This window comes from Hyaena hyaena, unplaced genomic scaffold (genome assembly GCF_003009895.1).
Source record: "Hyaena hyaena isolate Hyena2069 unplaced genomic scaffold, ASM300989v1 scaffold_235, whole genome shotgun sequence".
NCBI classification, from domain to species: Eukaryota; Metazoa; Chordata; class Mammalia; order Carnivora; family Hyaenidae; genus Hyaena; species Hyaena hyaena.
Window position 1 is genome coordinate 122,849 of NW_024080867.1, and position 8,323 is coordinate 131,171.

Below are 8,323 nucleotides of genomic sequence, written 5' to 3' on the forward strand. Positions count from 1 at the left end.
GAGTTCTCCGACTTGGATGTCAGCAGGTCTTGTCTTCTTCTCGAAGAGTACCACCATCACGCTTTATCTGCCTTCACAACTCTCTTGGTGCCAAGGGCCTGAGTTAATCCTGTGGCCGGCTGACACTGCTCCCCTGTTCTTCTAACAAAGTGGTGACAATGTTGTACTTCAATCTTAAATATAGCCTCAAATGACCCACTTAAAAATCATTTCCTGGTGGGGTACCTGGGTGGGCAGCTGGTTAAGCATCAGACTCTTGGTTTTGGCTCAGGTCATGATCTCTTGGTTCGTGTGAGTTCAAGACCCACATCGGGCTTCGTGCTAGCAGTGCGGAGCCTGCTTGGGATTCTCTCTCTCTGCCCCTCCACAACTCGCTCTCTCTGTCTCTCTCTCAAAAATAAATAAATATACTTAAACAAATTTTAAAAAATAATTTCCTTGTGAATTAGAAAAATTCCAAAATACTGGAATTCCAAAGTACAAGGGCCTGTGTGGTGACGCGGGAGGAGGGCAGCTGTGGGGGGTGTGTCACAGGGAATGGAGATGAGGAGACGGAGAAAAACTGGAGATGACTTAGAGAGAAAATAAGTAGAATTTATCTTCCTAAGTTCAGAATCACTAGTGCAGCCCTGGACAGATGCCCTGTCCCCACATGTGGAATTCATGCCAATACATCAGCATGGATGTTTTTTATCTCTTACCTAGAGCTGTAATATTACTTCCTTCCTAAGTATACAAGATCTACTATGCACCCAGCACTGTTCCAGTGTTGGTTTCACTTCAAATCAATGTCAAAACAACCCATGGTAGGGTGCCTGGGTGGCTCAGTCAGTTAAGTCTCCGACTTTGGCTCAGGTCATGTTCTCACGGTTCGTGGGTTCAAGCCCCACGTCGGGATCTGTGCTGACAGCTCAGAGCCTAGAGCCTGTTTCAGATTCTGTATCTCCCTCTCTCTCTGACCCTCCCCTGTTCACGCTCTCTCTCTCTCTCTCAGAAAGAAATAAAACATAAAAAAACCCCAAAAAACCAACAAGAACAACCCATGCCTCCTGAAGTGTCCAAGTTTTCCCCTGATCAAACTGTTACACCGAGGTGAGTAACCCGGATGACATCACGTCTTCCAAGGAAAAGAACAATAATTAAAGAAAGCTGACTTTGTGTTCTTCACTCAAGAAAGAAATGAAATATATCAATTAAACAATAAGCAATGTAATATACTCACTGTGGAATTACTCCTATATTTGAATTAATATCCGAACACCATTTATTTTGATGAAAACCATTCCTAAAATCCCTGAGCAAGTCATGTGAGCAACGGTTCATGAACAGTGGAACAAAGAAAAATAAGTAGGTCCTATATGCAAGTAAACTCAGGTAGGTAAGACAGGATTTGGGGGGGGAGATTCTCAAACCAAGAGACATGAAGTTTGGGAGAAATAAACTCAATGCAATGTGGAGGAAATAATTCCCATTATTAATTTGTAACATTTTGGTCTGCAAGGAAATCATCAATTTTGAAACTGCTATATTTATTTATTGACATAAGCTTTTTTTTAAAGCTGATCCTTACTGTTTATTTATTTTTGAGAGAGAGAAGGACAGAGGGTGAGCAGGGAAGGGGTGGAGAGAGAGGGAGACACAGAATCTGAAACAGGCTCCAGGCTCTCAGCTGTCAGCACAGAGCCCGACTTGGGGCTCGAATCCAGGAACCATGAGATCATGACCTGAGCTGAAGTCAGGAACCTAACTGACTGTGCCCTCAGGTGCTCCCCCAAAAACATTTTTTTAAATAAGGTATCTATGAGGAGCAAAGAAAAACGTGGAAGAAGATAGGGTAAGGGACTCCTGGGACACCCACAAATGCGCCAATATGCACATTAAAGGGACTGCAGACAGAGGAGAGGGAAAGGGAGCAGAGCACTCCAGTGAGGAACACCTTGTACTTCCCACCTTGCTGGGAAGAAAGAAACAAATTCAAGGAGCTCAGTGAATTCTAAGTAGGATAAATGTCAGGACAAGAGCAAGTGACACATTATAATTAACCTAGCAAAAACCACAGGTGAAAAGAGAATTTTGAAACAGCTTGAGAAAAACAACTCATCTCGTACAAGAGAGCTCCTATCAGATTAGAAGTGGCTTTCTCAGCAGACCTTCTAAAAAGAAGTGCATGGAATAATATATTCAAGTGCAGAAAGATAAAAAAAACACCAACCAAGAATACTGTATCTGGCAAAACTGGTTTTCAAAAATGAAGCAATGGAGGCTTTCCCAAGCAAAAACCTCTAGAACTTTACCAGTACACCTGCCCTACAAGAAACATTAAAGGGAATCCTTCTGGCTGAAATAAAAGGATTCTAAACAGGAACTAAAATCACATGAGAATACAAAGGTCTCTACTAAATATAAATATTTGCACAATTATAGAAATGTGTAGTGTTGTAATAAGGTAGCACAAGTTCCTTTAATTTCTGCTACGGAATTTTTTTTTAAAGGAAATTTCAGGCCCTGCAGGACACCCAAGGTGGACCTTGAACTCAGGACCCTGAGATCAAGACCTGAGCTGAGATCAAGAGTCGACGCTAGGGGCAACTGGATGGCTCAGCTGGCTAAGTGATGAACTTCGGCTCAGGCCATGATCTCACGGTTCATGGGTTTGAGCCCCGCGTCGGGCTCTGTGCTGACAGCTCAGAGCCTGGAGCCTGCTTCGGATTCTGTGTGTGTGTCTCTCTCTCTCTGCCCTTTCCCTGCTCACACTCTGTCTCTCTCAAAAATAAATAAAACATTTTTTAAAATTTAAAAAAAAGAGTCGACGCTTAGTGGATGGAAGTAAGTGTATACTGCTAAGCAAAATAAGTCAGTCAGGGAAAGATAAATATCATTATGATTTCACTCATACGTGGAATTTAAAAAACAAAACGGGTGAACACGGGAAGAGAAAGAGAAATAAGATAAAAACAGAGAGGGAGGCAGACCACAAGAGACTCTTAAACACAAAGAACAAACTGGGGGTTGCTGGAGGGGATGTGGGAGGGGATGGGTTAAATGGGTGAGGGGCATTAAGGAGGACACTTGCTGGGATGAGCACTGGGTGTCATATGGAAGTAAAGAATCACTGGGTTCCAGTCCTGAAACCATACTTGGTGAAATTAATTCTGTTACTATGACAACCCACCAAGACATGATAAAACATTCAGTGACCACCAACCATGGAAAGAAATAAACAAGCAGAGTCACAAGTAAAGTATGAATGGGTGGTATTTATACAAATACATATGTAATTTTACTGGCAAAGGACATACAGCTAAGGAATAGTCAAGTGAAACCCACACTGTCTTAAAATATACTGAGATGAGGGGCTCCTGGGTGGCTCAGTCAGTGAAATGTCCAACTCTTGACTTTGGCTCAGGTTACACTCTCATGGTTCACGAGTCTGAGCCCCGCGTCAGGCTCTGTACTAAGTGCAGAGCGTGCTTGGGATTCTCAATCTCCCTCTCCATCTGCCTCTCTGCCGCTTGTGTATATGCACTCTCTCAAAATAAATAAGCTTAAAAAAACTCTAAATAAATAAAGCTTGGGTATGAAATTCAGACACATTCTCAGGAAAGAAGAAAAACCTGAGGATTAATTTTTCTTGAAATAAATTACATGTATGAACAAAACATTTTTTTAATATGGGACTTAACTACATAACTCACTTCTTTTTTTTAAGTGTATTCATTTATTTTTGAGAGAGAGAGAGAGAGAGAGAGAGGCAGAAAGGGAGAGACAGAATCCCAAGCAGGCTCCACGCTGTCAGCACAGAACCAACACAGGGCTGGATCCCAGGAACCTTGAGATCACGACTTGAGCCAAGATCAAAAATCAGACACTTCACTGACTGAGCCACCCAGGCGCCCCCTTAATGTGCTCTAAGTTCTAAATGTTCCAGCTCCCATATGGCAGTACCTTATGTAGGATCTCTTGGATACAAATAGAAACATTAAGTTATTTAACAATTGAGAAACTGGAAAAAATTGGGTTGCAAGTTCTACTGTTAGTCCAGAAAGAATAAGGAAACTGAAGTGAAATAAAGCATTCAATTTTCTCCTTTTAGGGAGGTGCTTTGTTATCTGAAGAAATTACTGAGTTTCAGTTTTGTACAGAATGTTTAAAGCTTCCATGAGCTTGGAAATCAAAAAGCAGAAAACAGGTGAAATCTGTCTCCACTGTTTCTGAGATTTCCGCACCAAATCCCCATATGCCCACCATCCTCATACTCTTCTGACAGGAGGCAAAACAGAACTCAGACATAACTTGGGGCACCTGAGTGGTTCAGTCGGTTAAGCGTCCGACTTTGGCTCAGGTCATGATCTCATAGTCCGTGGGTTCGAGCCCTGCATCAGGCTCTATGGTGACAGCTCAGAGCCTGGAGCCTGCTTCAGATTCTGTGTCTCCCTCTCTCTCTGCCCTTCCCCCACTTGCTGTCTCTGTTTCTCAAAATAAAACAAAGACATAAAAAAAAAAAAAAAAGAACGCAGACATAACATAGAAATCCTCAGAAATACGCACAGACTTGCCTAGGCCTCCAAAAGCACTCAGATCATGGAGGCCCTCCCCATCCACGAGGAGGATGTTATCCATGCTGTGGACGTGATGGACCATTACTGGAGCTAAAGGAGAATCCGCAGAGGATGTAAGAGCCTGCTCGGTGTTGGACAGGAAGTGTCCCTCTGAGACAGCAAGAGAAATACACCTATGCTTCTCAAACTTATTTCTATTCAAGGAGGGCTGCCCAAGCCACAATGTGAGGTCTACCTTGCTCCCTGACATTTGAACCTCTCCTCTGTCATCTGCGTCATTCATGCCCACCTACCTGAGTGTGTAGCTACTGTCTCCTTTCTTTTCACATCCCGAGGCTCCTTCTTTGGCTCCAAAAAAATGACCAGGTCTGGCTTTGACACAAGATCTGTTTATTAGAAGAAAAAATATATATGAGTATTGCTAGAGATTCTAACTTTCCATCCACTATTGTGCTCAGCAGAGAAGAGAGGACATTGTGGAATTCTAGAAAATCTAAAAATAGAACTACCCTATGACCCAGCAATTGCACTACTTGGTATTTATCCAAAGGATACAAAAATACAGACAAAAAGGGGTACATGTACCCCAATGCTTACAGCAGCACTATCAGCAGTAGCCAAAGTATGGAAAGAGCCCAAATGTCCATCAAGTGATGAATGGATAAAGATGTGGTTTGTGTATATGTATTATATTCCAATCTGTGTGTGTGCATATACATATATATATATATATATATATATATGTATATGCACGCACACACACACACATATACACACACCGTGGAATATTACTCAGCCATCAAAAAGAACGACATCTTGCCATTAGTGATGACATGGATGGAGCTAGAATGTATTATGCTAAGGAAAATAATTCAATCAGAGAAAGCCAAGTACCATATGATTTCACTCATATGTGGAATTAAAAAAAACAAAATAGATGAACATATAAGAAGGGGAGGGGAGGAGTGCCTGGGTGGCTCAGTCAGTTAAGTGTCTGACTTCGGCTCACGTCATGATCTCACGGTTTGCGGGTTTGAGCCCCGCATCGGGCTCTGTGCTGACAGCTCAGAGCCTGGAGCTGCTTCAGATTCTGTGTCTCCGTCTCTCTCTACCTCTCCCTTGCTCATGCTCTGTCTCTCTCTCTCTCAAAAAATAAATAAAAATTAAAAATAATAACAATAAATTTGAATAAATAAAATTATTCACCCTAAGCCAAAATAAAAGACTCCTTGCTCCAGGAGTCTTGGCTTTAGAAGTTATTCCCTGCGATCCCCTTATTTGTTACACAAACTTTCCCTTGTGTGACAGCTCCACTTGGTGTCGTTTCTATCTGTGACTCGGCAAGGAGCAAATTCACTTCAGTTCACTTACAAGTCTGGCAACCCAGGTGTGTCTTTCTCAGGTTCTGGCCTGTTTCCCTGGTTCCCAACAGACGAAGCAGCCATCAGCACAAGGTCACTCTGGCTAAACCTGTTCCAGTTACTGTGGCAGGGGGCAGACTCCCTGGGGGACGGAGGGGGCTCTCACTCTTCACACCTGTGACTGCCAGCCTGGTGTTCTGACCAGGGGCCACTCCGAATACTGTTACTCAGAAGGATTTCTGTTGGGATAAGCCGTATCAGGCACGTGGCACAGCTTTTAGAGACAAACTGGAGACAGTATCACAAAGTGTGGGCAAGCCGGCATGATGCTCAGAACACTCCAGGGAAACTGACTACCCATTCAAGTTGAGTCTGGACCACCCTGGTGACAGAAGATCACAGGACCCAGCCACTCACAGGCTTTGGATGATCCAACCTTTCAAAATGGGAGTGACCTCGCAGAGACCAGACTGAAATCACCAGCACACCTGGTTGTTTGGTCCGTTTCTTGTTCCCAGCTGAAATCTCCACCCAGAGCCCTTCCTCCTTTCCTTACAGCCCCAGACGGACGACTTTTGGGTCACTGGAAGCAGGCAGTTGGAACAGGTAAGAGCTCTGTTTAACTGGCTCATAGACAAATACTTATAAAAAATGTGTATATACATGTGTGTATACATGTATACATGCATAATTGTATACACACATATATGTACAATTTTAGAATGTCATATATAATTTTAGAATGTCACATATACATAATTTTAGAATGTCATATATATGGTATATGTACCCCAAATGTTTTTCACATTCACACATCTGGGATCATTTTTGTAAATTAAAATTAAGCTTGTCGGTTTCATTAAAATAGATAGGTCTTTTAGAGTTATCAACCTCGAATATAATAGATAATTAACCTTTTTTCTACCTAGTCACGTTCACGTATCTGTTTATAATTTGTCACTAAAAATAACTTAAGATTTTGTCTGTCCCATAGTTTTCATGGGTAATTGTTAAAAGAGTAAATAGGTTCAATAACTGAAAAGACTGATAGGTAAATGTTTAAACAGCTTCCAAAATCTTTGATAATCTAACACTCTGAAGTTTTGCTCAATTAAGTGATAAATTGGTTTGAACTCACTGGATATCTCAGTCTTTTCCGAATAAGACAGAATACCGAAACACTGACTACTAAACATCAGGTTTATCTGTTCTTGTTTTTTAGAGAGAAACTAAAGATAAATTTGGGTCTGGAAGTACATGTTTTATGCTTTTTTAAAAAATTTGTTTTAAATCAGTTGCATTTCTATACACCAACAATGAAGCAACAGAAAGAGAAATCAAGAAGCTGATCCCATTCACAATTGCACAAAAAACCATAAAATACCTAGGAATAAACCTAACCAAGGATACAAAAGATCTATATGATGAATACTATAGAAAACTTATGAAGGAAATTGAAGAAGACACAGAGAAATGGAAAAACATCCCATGCTCATGGATAGAAAGAATAAGTATAGTTAAGATGTCATTACTACCCAAAGCTATCTATCTACACATTCAACGCAATTCCAATCAAAATTGCACCAGCATACTTCTCAAAGTTAGAGCAAACTATCCTCAAATTTGTATGGAACCACAAAAGACCCCTAATAGCCAAAGTAATACTGAAAAATAAAACCAAAACGGGAGGTATCACCATCCCAGACTTTAACCTCTACTACAAAGCTGTCGTCATCAAGACAGTATGGTATTGGCACAAAAACAGACACATAGACCAATGGAACAGAATTGAGAGCTCAGAAGTGGACCCAAAAGTATACAGCCAACTGATATTTGACAAAGCAGGAAAGGATATCCAATGGAAAAAAGACAGCCTCTTTAACAGACGGTGTTGGGAGAACTGGACAGCAACATGCAGAAGAAGGAAACTAGATCAATTTCTCCCATCATACACAAAAATAAACTCAAAATGGATAAAGGACCTGAATGTGAGACAGGAAACCATCAAAACCCTAGAGAAAGCAGGAAACAACCTCTTTGACCTCCACCGCAGCAATCTCTTACTTGACACATCCCCCAAAGCAAAGAAATCAAGAGCAAAAATAAACGAATGGGACCTCATCAAGATTAAAAGCTTCTGCACGGCAAAGGAAACAACCCACAAAACTAATAGGCAACCAACAGAATGGGAAAAGACAGTTGCAAATGACATATCAGATAAAGGGTTGATATCCAGAATCTATAAGGAACTCACCAAACTCCACACCCAAAAAACAAACAACCCAGTAAAGAAATGGGCAGAAGATATGAACAGACACTTCTCCAAAGAGGACATCCAGATGGCCAACAGACATATGAAACGATGCTCAGCATCCCTACTCATCAAGGAAATACAAATCAAAA

At 41.4% G+C, this 8,323-nt stretch overlaps 1 protein-coding gene across 1 annotated transcript in view; it reads right to left on the reverse strand.

Moving 5' to 3' along the window:
* Positions 1-8,323, reverse strand: part of LOC120239712 (zinc finger protein 30 homolog) — a 78,238-nt gene that overhangs the window by 62,762 nt on the left and 7,153 nt on the right. The window contains exon 2 of the mRNA XM_039244144.1: positions 4,853-4,945. The gene's annotated coding sequence lies outside the window, so the exon portion shown is untranslated. The remainder of the gene's footprint in view (positions 1-4,852; positions 4,946-8,323) is intronic.